At 41.6% G+C, this 16,545-nt stretch overlaps 1 protein-coding gene across 2 annotated transcripts in view; it reads left to right on the forward strand.

Moving 5' to 3' along the window:
* Nucleotides 1–16,545, forward strand: part of LOC109902270 (E3 ubiquitin-protein ligase UHRF1) — a 48,041-nt gene that overhangs the window by 7,843 nt on the left and 23,653 nt on the right. Inside the window, exon 1 of one of the 2 annotated variants that reach the window (XM_020498506.2) lies at nucleotides 12,997–13,164. The exons of the other annotated variant lie outside the window; for it this stretch is intronic. The gene's annotated coding sequence lies outside the window, so the exon portion shown is untranslated. Of the gene's footprint in view, nucleotides 1–12,996; nucleotides 13,165–16,545 lie in introns of those variants that run through there. 2 annotated transcript variants of the gene reach the window in all.

The raw sequence follows: 16,545 nt of genomic DNA on the forward strand, positions 1-16,545 counted from the left end.
GTGTGTCCTGCGTTGCATATAATCGATGCGGTGCGTATCGTTGCTCCAATGTGTACCTAACCATGAACATCAATGCCTTTCTTAAAATCAATACACAGAAGTATATATTTTTAAACCTGCATATTTAGCTAAAAGAAATCCAGATTAGCAGGCAAGATTAACCAGGTGAAATTGTCACTTCTCTTGTGTTTATTGCACGCAGAGTCAGGGTATATGCAACAGTTTGGGCCTATACGGAACGTATTTCACTGAAAGAATTTCACTGAAAGAATAAACGTAATAAACATAAAGAATAAACGTCCTGTTTGAGATGATAGTTTCCGGATTCGACCATATTAATGACCTAAGGCTCGTATTTGTGTGTTAGCATGTTATAACTGTCTATGATTTGATAGAGCAGTCTGACTGAGTGATGGAAGGCAGCAGCAGGCTCGTAAGCATTGATTCAACCAGCAGCTGTTTATGACTTCAAGCCTATCAACTCCCGAGATTAGGCTGGTGTAGCCGATGTGAAATGGCTAGCTAGTTAGCGGGGTGCGCGCTAATAGCGTTTTGAACGTCACTCGCTCTGAGACTTGGAGTAGTTGTTCCCCTTGCTCTGCATGGGTAACGCTGCTTCGAGGGTGGCTGTTGTCGATGTGTTCCTGGTTCGAGCCCAGGTAGGAGTGAGGAGAGGGACGCAAGCTATACTGTTACACTGGCAATACTAAAGTGCCTATAAGAACATCCAATAGTCAAAGGTATATGAAATACAAATGGTATAGAGAGAAATAGTCCTATAATCCTATAATAACTACAACCTAAAACTTCTTACATGGGAATATTGAAGACTCATGTTAAAAGGAACCACCAGCTTTCATATGTTCTCATGTTCTGAGCAAGGAACTTAAACATTTGCTTTCTTACATGGCACATATTGCACTTTTACTTTCTTCTCCAACACTTTGTTTTTGCATTATTTAAACCAAATTGAACATGTTTCATTATTTATTGGAGGCTAAAATGATTTTATTGATGTATTAGTGTTCATTCAGTATTGTTGTAATTGTCATTATTACATAATTTTAAAAAATCTACCGATTTAATCCGTATCGGCTGTTTTTGGTCCTCCAATAATCGGTATCAGCGTTGAAAAATCATAATCGGTAGACCTCTAGTGTGGAGTGCAATAGAAATGGCATCATCTGTGGATCTGTTTGGGCGGTATGCAAATTGGAGTGGGTCTATGGGTTTCTGGGATAATGGTGTTGACGTGAGCCATGACCAGCCTTTCAAAGCACTTCATGGCTACAGACGTGAGTGCTACGTGTCTGTAGTAATTTAGGCAGATTGCCTTTATTATGTCAGCTGTTATGACATGGCTATGACCATGTCATAAGGTGGTATGACACTGGGTGTCAAGTGTTACTGTTATTTCTATTGGGGGAAAAAATGAAGTAGATATTTTTCCCATTTGGAACATGTAGGCTCGCTAGACCTTGTTAATGGTTTCCTCGCGCGTAAAGGTGGTGGCATGCTCTTAACCCACGATTAGTGTGTTAATAGCATGCTATTCTCATGCTTACATTCAAGGTCAGAATATGCATAGATAGAAAAACGTTCCATTTACATCCGCTTAACTTGGGTCGGAATCTGGGCCAAATAGTTTCAAAGTAGCTGATATAGGATCTGTTTTTGCCTTATACATTCCTACTCTGAGAAAATATTTATGAATATGGGCCCTGTTTTGTAAATCTGGTCTGTAAGTAATCCATATTTACTACTACACTAAACAAAATAATAAACACAACATGTAAATTGTGGGTCCCATGTTTCATGAGCTGAAATAAAAGATACCTCAAATGTGCACAAATTTGTTTACATCCCTGTTAGTGAGCATTTCTCTTTTGCCAAGATCTGACAGGTGTGGCATATCAAGAAGCTGATAAAATAGAATGATCATTACACAGGTGCACCTTGTGATGGGGACAATAAAAGGCCAATCAAATGTGCAGTTTGGTCACACAACACAATGCCACAGATTGAGGGAGTGTGCAATTGGCATGCAGACTGCAGGAATGTCCGCAAGAGCTGTTGCCAGAGAATGGAATATTCATTTAAGTCTCCTCCAACGTCATTTTTGAGAATTTGTCAGTACGTCCAACTGGCCTCACAACCGCAGACCACGTGTATGGCGTTGTGTGGGTGAGCGGTTTTCTGATGTCAACATTGTGAACATGAAATCAAATTTTATTTGTCACATACATGGTTAGCAGATGTTAATGTGAGTGTAACGAAATGCTTGTGCTTCTAGTTCCGACAATGCAGTAATAACCAACGAGTAATCTAACCTAGCAATTTCAACTACATTATACACACAAGTGTAAAGGAATGAAGAATATGTACATAAAAATATGAGTGAGCAATGCTACAGAACGGCATAGGCAAGATGCAGTAGATTGTATAGAGTACAGTATATACATATGAGATGAGTAATGTATGGTATGTAAACATTATATGAAGTGGCATTGTTTAAAGTGGCTAGTTTTTTGACTGGAGTTGAGTCAGTATGTTTGCAGCAGCCACTCAATGTGAATGGCTGTTTAACAGTCTGATGGCCTTGAGATAGAAGCTGTTTTTCGGTCCCTGCTTTGATGCACCTGTACTGACCTCGCCTTCTGGATGATAGCGGGGTGAACAGGCAGTGGCTCAGGTGGTTGTTGTCCTTGATGATCTTTATGGCCTTCCTGTGACATCGGGTGGTGTAGGTGTCCTGGAGGGCAGGTAGTTTGCCCCCGGTAATGTGTGGTCTGCACAACGCTACTCTCTGGAGAGCCTTACGGTTGTGGGGGGAGCAGTTGCCGTACCAGGCGGTGATGCAGCCCGACAGGATGCTCTCGATTGTGCATCTGTAGAAGTTTGTGAGTGCTTTTGGTGACGAGCGAAATTTCTTCAGCCTCCTGAGGTTGAAGGTGTGCTGATGTGCCTTCACCACGCTGTCTGTGTGGGTGGACCAATTCAGTTTGTCTGTGATGTGTACGCCGAGGAACTTAAAACTTACTACCCTCTCCACTACTGTCCCGTCGATGTGGATAGGGGGGTGCCCCCTCTGCTGTTTCCTGAAGTCCACGATCATCTCCTTTGTTTTGTTGACGTTGAGTGTGAGGTTATTTTCCCGACACCACACAGAGGTGTTGGTAATCAAGCCTACCACTGTAATGTCGTCTGCAAACTTGATGATTGAGTTGGAGGCGTGCATGGCCACGCAGTCGTCGGTGAACAGAGAGTACAGGAGAGGGCTCAGAACACACCCAGGTGGTGCCCCAGTGTTGAGGATCAGCGGAGTGGAGATGTTGTTACCTACCCTCACCACCTGGGGGCGGCCCGTCAGGACGTCCAGTACCCAGTTGCACAGGGCGGGGTCGAGACCCAGGGTCTCGAGCTTGATGACGAGTTTGGAGGGTACTATGGTGTTAAATGCTGAGCTGTAGTCGAACAGCATTCTCACATAGGTATTCCTCTTGTCCAGATGGGTTGGGGCAGTGTGCAGTGTGGTTGCGATTGCGTCTGTGGACCTATTGGGGCGGGAAGCAAATTGGAGTGGGTCTACGGTGTCAGGTAGGGTGGAGGTGATATGGTCCTTGACTAGTCTCTCAAAGCATTTCATGATGACGGAAGTGAGTGCGATGGGGCAGTAGTCGTTTAGTTAAGTTACCTTCGCTTTCTTGGGAACAGGAACAATGGTGGCCCTCTTGAAGCATGTGGGGACAGCAGACTGGGATAAGGATTGATTGAATATGTCCATAAACACACCAGCCAGCTGGTTTGCGCATGTTCTGAGGACTCGACTGGGGATGCCGTCTGGGCCTGCAGCCTTGCGAGGGTTAACATGTTTAAATGTTTAACTCACTTCAGCTGCAGTGAAGGAGAGTCCGCAGGTTTTGGTAGCGGCTGTGTCAGTGGCACTGTATTGTCCTCAAAGCGAGCAGGTCACCTTGCCCTGATTTAAAAGCAGTAGTTTGCGCTTTCAGTTTTGTGCGAATTCTGCCACGAATCCACGGTTTCTGGTTTGGGAATGTTTTTAATAGTTGCTGTGGGTACGATATCGCCGATGCACTTGCTAATAAACTCGCTCACCGACTTGGCATATTCGTCAATGTTGTTTGACGCAATGAGGAGCATATCCCAGTCCACGTGATCGAAGTAATCTTGAAGCGTGGAATCCGATTTGGTTGGACCAGCGTTGAACAGACCTGAACGCTGGAGCCTCTTGATTTAGTCTGTCTATATGCAAGGAGCAACAAAATGGAGTCGTGGTCAGCTTTTCAATTGAATGATTTCCTTCTATGAACTGTAACACAGTAAAATCTTTGAAATGGTTGCATTTATATTTTTGTTCAGTGTATATATTGTAATGTTTAGGCTATGTTTAGTGCAGTAAGACTAATTGTGTAAGACCACACTAACCTAATACGGCACCCCATGGGGGATCCATAGCACTACAGTTTATGGTAGCCAGTTAACCACTGAACGTGTGTCTGTGTGAGCCATGCAACGCTTTTAGATAAACAACCATCAACTTGATCTGTCTCAACATTATTTTATTATTCATATTGAACATATGGAATAGGACATATATTCTCAATCTGTCTTACAGTGCCTTGTGAAAGTATTCGGCCCCCTTGAACTTTGCGACCTTTAGCCACATTTCAGGCTTCAAACATAAAGATATAAAACTGTATTTTTTTGTGAAGAATCAACAACAAGTGGGACACAATCATGAAGTGGAACGACATTTATTGGATATTTCAAACTTTTTTAACAAATCAAAAACTGAAAAATTGGGCGTGCAAAATTATTCAGCCCCTTTACTTTCAGTGCAGCAAACTCTCTCCAGAAGTTCAATGAGGATCTCTGAATGATGCAATGTTGACCTAAATGACTAATGATGATAAATACAATCCACCTGTGTGTAATCAAGTCTCCGCATAAATGCACCTGCACTGTGATAGTCTCAGAGGTCCGTTAAAAGCGCAGAGAGCATCATGAAGAACAAGGAACACACCAGGCAGGTCCGAGATGCTGTTGTGAAGAAGTTTAAAGACGGATTTGGATACAAAAAGATTTCCCAAGCTTTAAACATCCCAAGGAGCACTGTGCAAGCGATAATATTGAAATGGAAGGAGTATCAGACCACTGCAAATCTACCAAGACCTGGCCGTCCCTCTAAACTTTCAGCTCATACAAGGAGAAGACTGATCAGAGATGCAGCCAAGAGGCCCATGATCACTCTGGATGAACTGCAGAGATCTACAGCTGAGGTGGGAGACTCTGTCCATAGGACAACAATCAGTCGTATATTGCACAAATCTGGCCTTTATGGAAGAGTGGCAAGAAGAAAGCCATTTCTTAAAGATATCCATAAAAAGTGTCGTTTAAAGTTTGCCACAAGCCACCTGGGAGACACACCAAACATGTGGAAGAAGGTGCTCTGGTCAGATTAAACCAAAATTGAACTTTTTGGCAACAATGCAAAACATTATGTTTGGTGTAAAAGCAACACAGCTCATCACCCTGAACACACCATCCTCACTGTCAAACATGGTGGTGGCAGCATCATGGTTTGGGCCTGCTTTTCTTCAGCAGGGACAGGGAAGATGGTTAAAATTGATGGGAAGATGGATGGAGCCAAATACAGGACCATTCTGGAAGAAAACCTGATGGAGTCTGCAAAAGACCTGAGACTGGGACGGAGATTTGTCTTCCAACAAGACAATGATCCAAAACATAAAGCAAAATCTACAATGGAATGGTTCAAAAATAAACATATCCAGGTGTTAGAATGGCCAAGTCAAAGTCCAGCCCTGAATCCAATCGAGAATCTGTGGAAAGAACTGAAAACTGCTGTTCACAAATGCTCTCCATCCAACCTCACTGAGCTCGAGCTGTTTTGCAAGGAGGAATGGGAAAAAATGTCAGTCTCTCGATGTGCAAAACTGAATGAGACATACCCCAAGCGACTTACAGCTGTAATCGCAGCAAAAGGTGGCGCTACAAAGTATTAACTTAAGGGGGCTGAATAATTTTGCACGCCCAATTTTTCAGTTTTTGATTTGTTAAAAAAGTTTGAAATATCCAATAAATGTCGTTCCACTTCATAATTGTGTCCCACTTGTTGTTGATTCTTCACAAAAAAATAGTTTTATATCTTTATGTTTGAAGCCTGAAATGTGGCAAAAGGTCGCAAAGTTCAAGGGTGCCGAATACTTTCGCAAGGCACTGTATCTTTGTCTATCCCACCTGGAGACATGAAGCTGATGACTGTAGCTGCTGGTTCTGTTGCTTCTGGTGGGGTCTCGGGCCCATGGAACTCTGGAGAAGGTAAAGAATGTATAGACTTTAACCCATTTTCATGATAATACAGAAAATAACATAATCGACACTGATGCTCTTTCTCTTTGAGGCCATTATATATTATCCACCCCTGCAGGCTAGTACTTGGAAACAAACAAGCGTCACATACTCAACAACTCTGTCCCCTTCATATGGAAACAATAATTCAGGCAGAGCATGCCCAGCAGATATGATTAGGTGACTTAATCCTTCCCCGATCTCTGTGGATTCATTACTAAAAAAACAACAACCAGGGTCTCTCACCAGCTTTTTCAATTGAATCGAACAGAAGCCTAATTATTTTAGGCATGGAGGAGCAGAGCTAGCCGGGGGAACCCGCCCTGCCTCTACCCTGGAAGGAGAAACACTGCTGAGATTCGTTGAGTAGTACTCCCCGTGCCTGGACCGAAATGCGTTACAACGAAAGCCAAGGAAGCAGGAGAACAGACAGAAGAAAGCAGAATGAAGAAATTAAAAACAGGACCAAAGGTCCACAGCCTAATCAAGCTGATCTGGGAGCAAACAGAGCAGAAGCAGCTGCAAGTCCTCAAGAGGATAAGCCAAACTGATCAAATCTTAATAAGTCCCAGAGACCACCACAGCTCCAATCACTTTTAACCCTCAGATAGGAGTCAAATAGATGATTCAAATACTTGTGCTACTTCATTTAGTTTGTCCAGTAGATTGTAAAGTATTGGAATGGTTACAACCATCTCCTATTGCAAAATTCAAGCGCCCCTCAAAGTATTAGAAAATATTTGACAGACGTGTTTGACCAAGGTCTGATAATCACTGCTTCATTCTTGTGCTTTAACATCCATTTCAGATATGTAAAAAATTCTGAGTGGGCACAAAATACGTGAGGATTACCTGGGGGGTGTGGTCTGGAAGGAGGCTCTCAGGAAGTTAGCATTTTTCAAACACCTGAAACTGCTTTTTTTCCTGAAAATGTAGAACCCTAATCATTATGCTTGTCAGTAAAAAAAATAAAACAGCATATCTATAACCATACCTTTTTGAGCTGTCTGTATCCTCCTGATTGGTGGTTATTTTGTTAAAGAAACTAAACCAGCTACTCTGCATCGCTGCAAAAAATGTAAAGGAATGTGAGTCTTATTTAGTAATTGCTTGCTTTAAAAATAAAATTCTATCCAAACTTGCCAGTAGGCATACCAGCTAAGATAATTAGACAAGCTAGCTACTCTAACATGATTGATAGCCTGCAATGGCTTCTTGGTATCTTGACTAGCTAAAGCCTACTTGATAAAATTGCTCTTTGGCTAGTAGTATTACATAGAAACACCAGCCCAAAATTCAACCACAACAAAAATAAGTCACGTTTATGGCAATGTCTGTGTATTTAGAGAAATACGTGTCGGAGAAACAAACTTTAACAATTGGACCCCCAAAAATCATGCATTTTGTTTATATTTTGGGAATACAGGGGAAGTGTAACTAGGTGTCAGTCTGCTTAACTGTAGGGGAAGCACTGAATACATATACACTCATAAAGCAGAGCTTCAGTTCATAGACCTTCTCTGACTTGCTGAATATGAGCAACAATAATGTCACCATAATGAACTGCCATCTGGACAATGTTCCTACATTCGAGAGCACTCATTAGACTAAGGACACCACACACAATCTCCGGTCATAAAGGGGACCGGGAGGACACAAACAGTGGAGGAGATGGCAGCAGCTCTCCCCAGCTGGGGTGACCAGAGGTTACACTTCTACACACGCCCACGTTCACACATCACGGGCACACTGAATCCAGCAGGAAGGCAACTGTGACCTTCAGGAATAAAAATGTATAACTGATATTTTGTAACGCCATCCTATTTTTAGACCACTTTGTCACTACATTTTCTGGAGAATGATATGCTTTCATTTGTGGCCTCTAGATAGGGGTGCCATCACAGTAATGAGGTTCACATTCATTTGAAAGACATTGGATATGTCTCTGCTTATAATGCTTTTTTTATGGTTTTCTTGGCTGCTGCTGAGGAACTGATTCGCAACAATCACTTGACAAAATAATTGGACAAGAAGGGTTCAGGTTCAAGTTAACTCATCATACTAAAACACATGGAAATGTTACATGCTGACCAAACCGGCTCTGCACGCCATCGTGATTTTGTTTATCCCCATCAGATGCGTTCATGACACACAGGTTAAAATACCAAAACCAATTATATTAATTTGGGAACAGGTTGAAAAACAAACATTCATGGCCATTTAGCTAGCTTGCTGTTGCTTGCTAATTTGTCCTGGGAGATCAACATTGGGTTGTTATTTTACCTGAAATGCACAAGTTCCTTTTTTTTGCTGGATATTTTGAGTCATACAAAATCTTCTGTACTCTGACAATCTACAAATAAAGGGGAAACCTAGTTCAAATAAAATGTTATTGGTAACATACACATATTTAGCAGATGTTATTACGGGTGTAGTGAAATACTTGTCTTCCTAGCTCCAACAGGGTAGTAGTATCTAACGATACACTCCTCAAAGTAAAATAATGGAATTAAGAAATATATAAATATTAGGTTAGCCATCTTCTAGTCGATGCCACTCTGACATTGCTCGTCCTATTTAAGCGCCTAAAAAAAACAGTAAGTAGATGGGTTAGGTTGGACTTGCTTGCGCAAGCAGTTTGGAGGAAATGATTGAATAGTGCCTTCAGAAAGTATTCATACCGCTTGACTTATTAAACATTTTGATACAGCCTGAATTCAAAATGGATTAATATTTGATTTCTCACTCATCTACACACAATACCCCATAATGACAAAGTGAAAACAGGTTTTTAGAAATGTAGCAAATGTATAAAAACAAACTGAAATATTACATTTACATAAGTATTCAGACCCTTTACTCAGTACTTTGTTAAAGCACTGTTTTGGGAGCAATTACAGCTGTGAGTCTTCATGGGTAAGTCTCTAAATGCTTTCCACACCTGGATTGTGCAGCATTTGCCCATTATTCTTCCCTAAATTATTCACACTTTGTCAAATTGGTTGGTGAAAATTGTTAGACAACCATTTTCAGGTCTTGCCATAGAGTTTAAAGTAGATTTAAGTTAAACTGTAAAATGCTGACCAGACCGCTTTGCGTGCATGTTGATTTTGTTCACACACACCAGACGCTATCAGGACACACAGGTTGAAATATCAAAACGAACTCTGAACTAACTAAACTCGGCAAAAAAATAAACGTCCTCTCACTGTCAACTGCGTTTTATTTTCAGCAAACTTAACATGTAAAAATGTGTATGGACATAAGATTCAACTGAGACAGACAAACTGAACAAGTTCCACAGACATGTGACTAACAGAAATGGAATAATGTGTCCCTGAAAAAAAGGGAGGGGGTCTAAATCAAAAGTAACAGTCAGTATCTGGTGTGGCCACCAGCTGCATTAAGTCCTGCTGTGCATCTCCTCATGGACTTTGCCAGTTCTTGCTGTGAGATGTTACCCCACTCTTCCACCAAGGCACCTGCAAGTTCCCGGATATTTCTAGGGGGCAATGGCCCTAGCCCCCACCCTCCGAGCCAACAGGTCCCAGACGTGCTCAATGGGATTGAGATCCGGGCTCTTCGCTGGCCATGGCAGAACACTGACATTCCTGTCTTGCAGGAAATCACGCACAGAACGAGCAGTATGGCTGGTGGCATTGTCATGCTGGAGGGTCATGTCAGGATGAGCCTGCAGGAAGGGTACCACATGAGGGAGGAGGAGGGCTGCCCTGTAACGTACAGCATTGAGATTGCCTGCAATGACAACAGGCTCAGTCCGATGATGCTGTGGCACACCACAACAGACCATGACGGACCATCCACCTCCAAATAAATCCTGCTCCAGAGTACAGGCCTCAGTGTAATGCTCATTTCTTCATCAATAAACGCGACTCCAACCATCACCCCTGGTGAGACACAACTGTGACTCGTCAGTGAAGAGCACTTTTTGCCAGTCCTGTCTGGTCCAGCGACGGTGGGTTTGTGCCCATAAGGCGACGTTGTTACCGGTGAAGTCTGGTGAGGACCTGCCTTACAGGCCTTCAAGCCCTCAGTCCACCCTCTGTCATCAATAGGCTGAGAGTCTGAGCACTGATGGAGGGGTTGTGCGTTCGTGGTGTAACTCGGGCAGTTGTTGCCATCCTGTACCTGTCCCGCAGGTGTGATGTTCGGCTGTACTGATCCTGTGCAGGTGTTGTTACACATGGTCTGCCACTGCGAGGACGATCAGCTGTCCGGCCTGTCTCCCTGTAGTGCTGTATTAGGCGTCTCACAGTACGGACATTGCAATTTATTGCCCTGGTCACATCTGCAGTCCTCATGCCTCCTTGCAGCATGCCTAAGGCACGTTCACGCAGATGAGCAGGGACCCTGGGCATCTTTCTTTTGGTGTTTTTCAGAGTCAGTAGAAAGGCCTCTTTGGTGTCCTAAGTTTTCATAACTGTGACCTTAATTGCCTACTGTCTGTAAGCTGTTAGTTTCTTAACGACAGTTCCACAGGTGCATGTTAATTAATTGTTTATGGATCATTGAACAGGCATGGGAAACAGTGTTTAAACCCTTTACAATATATCTGAAGTTATTTGGATTTTTAGTTCATATTAATTTGGGGACAGGTCGAAGCTTGAAACATTTATTGCAATTTAGCTCGCTAGCTTGCTGTTGCGAGCTAATTTGTCTTGGGATATAAACATTAGGTTGTTTTTATCTGAAATACTCTGACAATTAATCCACAGATAAAAGGGTAAAAGTTTGTTTCTAGTCACCTCTCCTCCTTCAGGCTTCTTCTTTGGACTTTATGGCGGTTGGCAACCAACTTTAAGGTGCTTAACCACTGCCGACTGGAGTGCGGACCTCCCGCTTTCAATCACCCACGTTGGTATATGCTCCTAAAAACCAATGAGATGGGAGAGGCGGAACCTGCAGCGCTTCACACATAGAACCAATTTCTATTTTAGCGCCTGGCTACACAGATGCTCGTTGATGCGCGCTAGAAGTGTGGGTGAAAAATTTAGGATTTTGCCTGTGCTTAACTCCATTCTGTTTTTTCTTGTCCTGAAAAGCTCCCCAGTCCTTAATGATTACAAGCATACACATTACATAATGCAGCCATCACTGTGCTTGAAAATATGGAGTGGTACTCAGTAACGTGTTGATTTAGATTTACCCCAAACATAACTGTTTTCAGGACTCATGTTTTGGAATATTTGCATTCTGTTCAGGCTTCCTTTTCACTTTCTCAATTGTGTTAGCACTGTGGAGTAACTACAGTTTTCTCCTTTCACAGCCACTTAACACTAACTGTTTTAACAGTCACCATTGTCCCCATGGTGAAATCCCTGAGCTGTTTCCTTCCTTTCCGGCAACTGAGTTAGGAAGGGCGCCTGTATCTTTGTAGTGACTGGGTATATTAATACACCATCCAAAATGTAATGAATAACTCCACGATGCTCAAATGGATATTCATTGTCTTTTTTTACATTTTATTTTGACCCATCTACCAACATGAGCCATTCTTTGTGAGGCATTGGAAAACCTCGCCTTTGTGGTTGAGGCTGTTTTGAAATTCACTGCTCGGCTGAGGGACCTTACAATTTTATGTATGTACAGAGATGAGGTAGTCATTCAAAATCATGTTAAACACTATTATTGCCCACAGTGAGTCCATGCAACTTATTTTGTGACTTAAGAAAATACTTGTCTCGACAGTGATATTTTAATTCAAGGGGTTTGAATACTTTGTGAAGGCAAATGTGCACATTTATTTTGCAACTTTCGTGCACGCAATGCTGGCGGTTTGGCCAGCATGTTAGGACTTGGGAGACAGGATACAAGTGGTTAGAAAGAGCCAATTATGTAATGCAGTGGTTAGTTAGAACAATGTAGAGCAGGATGTTGTCCTTTAAGACATGGTGAATGGTTTTGGTGCTAGGATGGACGAGAGGCATACAAATCAAGAATAAAACGGGAGAAAAAAAGATTAAACTTTGTCCTGGTGGTACTTCCTTGACACATTTGTCCTAGTAGTAACCTACAACAAACACTCATCCCGATCAACATCAAATGTTAGTCTACAAACACTTTCATTAAGAAACATTGTAGGTAAAAACGATTATGGGATATGTAAACTGTCCAATTTGATTAGTCTTTTATCTCATAACGTCCTGTGAACAACAACTGACTACTGTGTTCACATTTGGCACGATATTCTCCCGCCAAACTGAACTACGAGACAGGAACACTGGACGCATAACATCACGCGCCAGCAGCACATGGCTGTAGCAATCCCTAGCTAAACAGTTTTCTATGCTGAGCAAGGCTTCTATGCATTTTTTTTGTTAGATCTGACAAAAACGGCTATTTTGGTTTCTGCAATCTATCGTGTGGTGTCCAACTCCGATCGGTGTTCTCTCAGGCATAATGTGGCGATAGAATTTTGTTAAACACAGTCCCGTTTCTGTCTTTGATTGTACTGCAATTTACATAATCTCGCGCCAAATTATCGGAAGACAAGAGACCCTGGTTTCGCGCGCTGAGGCTAAACTCCGGACACAGTTTTGATTGACAGGCATTATAGCCCCTCAGAGAGCAACTCAGAAGTGGTAATAGCCAATAGTGAAACTAAGTTTTTTTTTGGCAGGCGGGGAATCACTGTTGAAGATTCTCATTGATTCAGTCCCCCTAAAAGCAGTCTATACAGAGGAGTTGTGTACGGATTAAGCTTGACTGTTTACTAAACGTCATTTCATTATCTACATTTGGAAGAAAAAACTGGTAATATAAATGTTTATACTTTGACAAGTTTGGTATTTTGAAAGTTGCTGGCTGAAACTTGGCAACAGTGGATAAGCTAGCTAACGTTAACTTTGCTAACATTTGGTAGGGTGAATTCGAAATATTCTAGTTAAACTTTGTCGAGGGAAATGAACGTTAACGTTATACATGCTTCACATTACTCACTAGGTACGTGTCAGTGTGATCAATGTAATAGTATTTAATTTGGTTACCTAGCGAGCTACTTCAACTCCACAATTGATTAGATACTAACCTTCGTTATGTTGTCGCGTTATCTAGCTACTGTAGCTAGGCTAATGTAACGTGGTGTGCTGTCAATGTCGATTACCACATCCACCAGTCTGATTTAATCAGGCTATAACTACCTATGTAAGTACCAATTGTGTAGAACCGCCTGATTAATTCAGACTGCTGAAACTATTGCCTGATACCGCAAATGTTCGATACAAGCCAGAATTTTAAATAAAATCAATTTAAACGGCGCTCTAATGTTACATTACCGGTTATCTGTGCGGTTTCTCTTTCAGCTGTTCGAAATGAGACCATATAAACTGGAAAAAAATATTTATGAAACTTTTTAGAGATCCTGTAGGTACAGTATATGGTTCGGCTTGGCACCGAGGTAGCCAGTAGTTCCGATCCGCTTGCTTACAGCAGCACTAGGGTCGGACAGGTTTCCTGTGTAGAATAAGAACCCACGGAGCCAGCAGCAAGATTTGGCTTGGAAAACATACCCCAATCCAGGGATAATAAATGCGTTGCAGTCAGAATGTCCCGTTGTCCCAACTGTTGCACCGAGAAGATTGAAGGACTGCTAATTTAAATAAAACAAATTTTTTAAAGTCTGCCCACACTAGTTGCTGCTCAACTCCACTGAAAATTCGGAAGTTTTATTGGCTACGAACAGAATGGAGCAGAGACCAGGCTTTGAAAATTCAGCTGCGACTACATCGATTTGCATAAGGTCAATACTTTAACAAAATTAAATTATGAAATGCTTACCCTGAACCCATGTTTGTCCTCTGTAGTTGAGAGACTTCCTTTGCTGAAATCAGCACTTCTCTTTTTTTCAATGAACGGTACATGGAACCCAAACCGGCTGCGCATGTGCACCATCATGCATACATTTATTTTGTCCCCCCACACCAAACGCAATCACGACACACAGGTTAAAATATCAAAACAAACTGAACCAATTACATTCATTTGGGGACCGGTCGAAAAGCATTAAACTTTTATGGCAATTTAGCTAGCTTGCACTTGCTAGCTAATTTGTCCTATTTAGCTAGCTTGCTGTTGCTAGCTAATTTGTCCTGGGATATAAACATTGAGTTGTTATTTTACCTAAAATGCACAAGGTCCTCTACTCCGACAATTAATCCAAACACAAAACGGTCAACCGAATCGTATCTAGTTATCTCTCCTTCCAGTCCCCACGTGGGTATAACCAATGAGGAGATGGCAAGTGGGTACCTGCTTCTATAAACTAATGAGAGGGTAGAGGCAGGACTTGCAGCGCGATCTGCGTCAGAAATTCTATTTTAGCCCTTGGCAACGTAGATGCTTGTTGGCATGCGCAGTGGGTGCAATAATTGAATAATATAGGTTTCAACATTTATTTTGCAACGCTCGCCCACTCGACGCGAGTGGTGTAGTCAGACTGTTAGTGCGACCATTTTGAACACACATGCACCTAAATATTTTCCTGTGATACATGGAATTTTTATTTGGGTGCCCGCAGGGGGGAAAAATGTTTAATTGATAACAATTTATATTATTAATACCTCAAATGGTGCTCCTTTTTATTTTTGCCCCTACATTTTCAACTTAGCTCCTTGTAAAAAAATATATTTAAAAAAAAAAGGCAGCGTAGAACCCTGCGACTATTTCCTTGTTGAGATTCAATTGACACATGCGCATTTGCGCTTAATTCCACAAAGCCTGGTCTCTGCTCCACTTCGTTAGTTGAGTTCATCAATCTTACTTCACCGTGGAGTTTAGTCGGCTAGTGTTATATTTGATATTCGGGTTTTCTCTTGTCAAAAGCAATTAAACCAAGCATGCCATGAACATAGTATATTCTGAATCAGGAGGATGGAGAATGATTTAAAAAATTCACACGTCGTTGTTTCGTTCCCCAGATTCAGAACATACCATTTTCATGGTCATGTCATGCTTGGTTCAATAGCTATTGATGAGAGGGGAACCAACTATCCAAAACAAAATTAATTTGACCTCTGTGCCAATATATGAACCATATACCTACTGGCTCTCTTAAGTCAGGTAAACAATACTTTCCTGTAGATATTTTGAGCTGCTGAAGATCAAACTGCACAGACACAACAGGTAGAATAAGTTGTAATAAAATTATTATATATTTTTAAACGTTCTGGCTTGTAAGGTACAATTTTGCAGCCATTTGTTTTATATAGAAATTCTGTATTACAGCCTGATTTATTCAGACTAGATGTGTGGGTGCTAGCCGCTTCTAGCTAGTTAGCTTCTGAATTTCAATGGCTACCCATTAGCTGTTAGGTAGTATGACTAGCTAGTTAACATAGAACTAAATTAGCTTAACTTACTAAGATAGCTAGGTAGCTATTGCAAAATTGTTTGTTTACGCCAGCTATGGAGATATTACTTGCCGATTTTTAATATTCACTTGTATAGCTAGCTACGCCAATAGGCAGGTAGCCTAGCGGTTAAGAGCTGATTTGAAATCCCGAGCAGGCAAGGTGTAAAAATCTGCCATTGAGCATGGCAGTTCTGCCCAACAACTGCTCCCCCGGACACCGACGACATGTATATTGATTAAGGCAGCCCCCCACACCTCTGATTTAGGGGTAGGGTTAAATGCAGAAGACATATTTTGGTTGAATGCATTTTTGTATCCCCTTTCCCTAACCAGCCGAGAAAGCAAATGGCACACTTTCTTGAAGCATACATAAAATTCCCTGGTTGAGAGATTTAAATAGCTAGCAACTTATAAATTGTTTCCCCAATAATGTTTTATTATTAATTTGTAGGTAGCTAGCTAACAAATCAAAGTAAACTGGCTAAGTAGCTTGCTAACATAAGTACAGCCACTACAATGTGTATTCTGAGTGGGAAATTAACATTTTGGTCTAACAGCCACTCAATTTTTTTTATTTTTACCAGACATAATTAAACCAAAACTCACACAAACGTATGAGCCTGCTTTCTAATGTTTGTAAAACAAGACACAAGATTTCTATTAAGAAGAAATGGGATGTATAGCTTAATTTCATGATTGACTTGCGCCTGTAAAGTTTTATCAATGTATTTAATGTTTTTATGTTACCCATTTTTCTCCCCAATTTTGTGATATACAATTGGTAG

The sequence above is a fragment of the Oncorhynchus kisutch genome, linkage group LG13 (assembly GCF_002021735.2).
Source record: "Oncorhynchus kisutch isolate 150728-3 linkage group LG13, Okis_V2, whole genome shotgun sequence".
Lineage (NCBI taxonomy): Eukaryota > Metazoa > Chordata > Actinopteri > Salmoniformes > Salmonidae > Oncorhynchus > Oncorhynchus kisutch.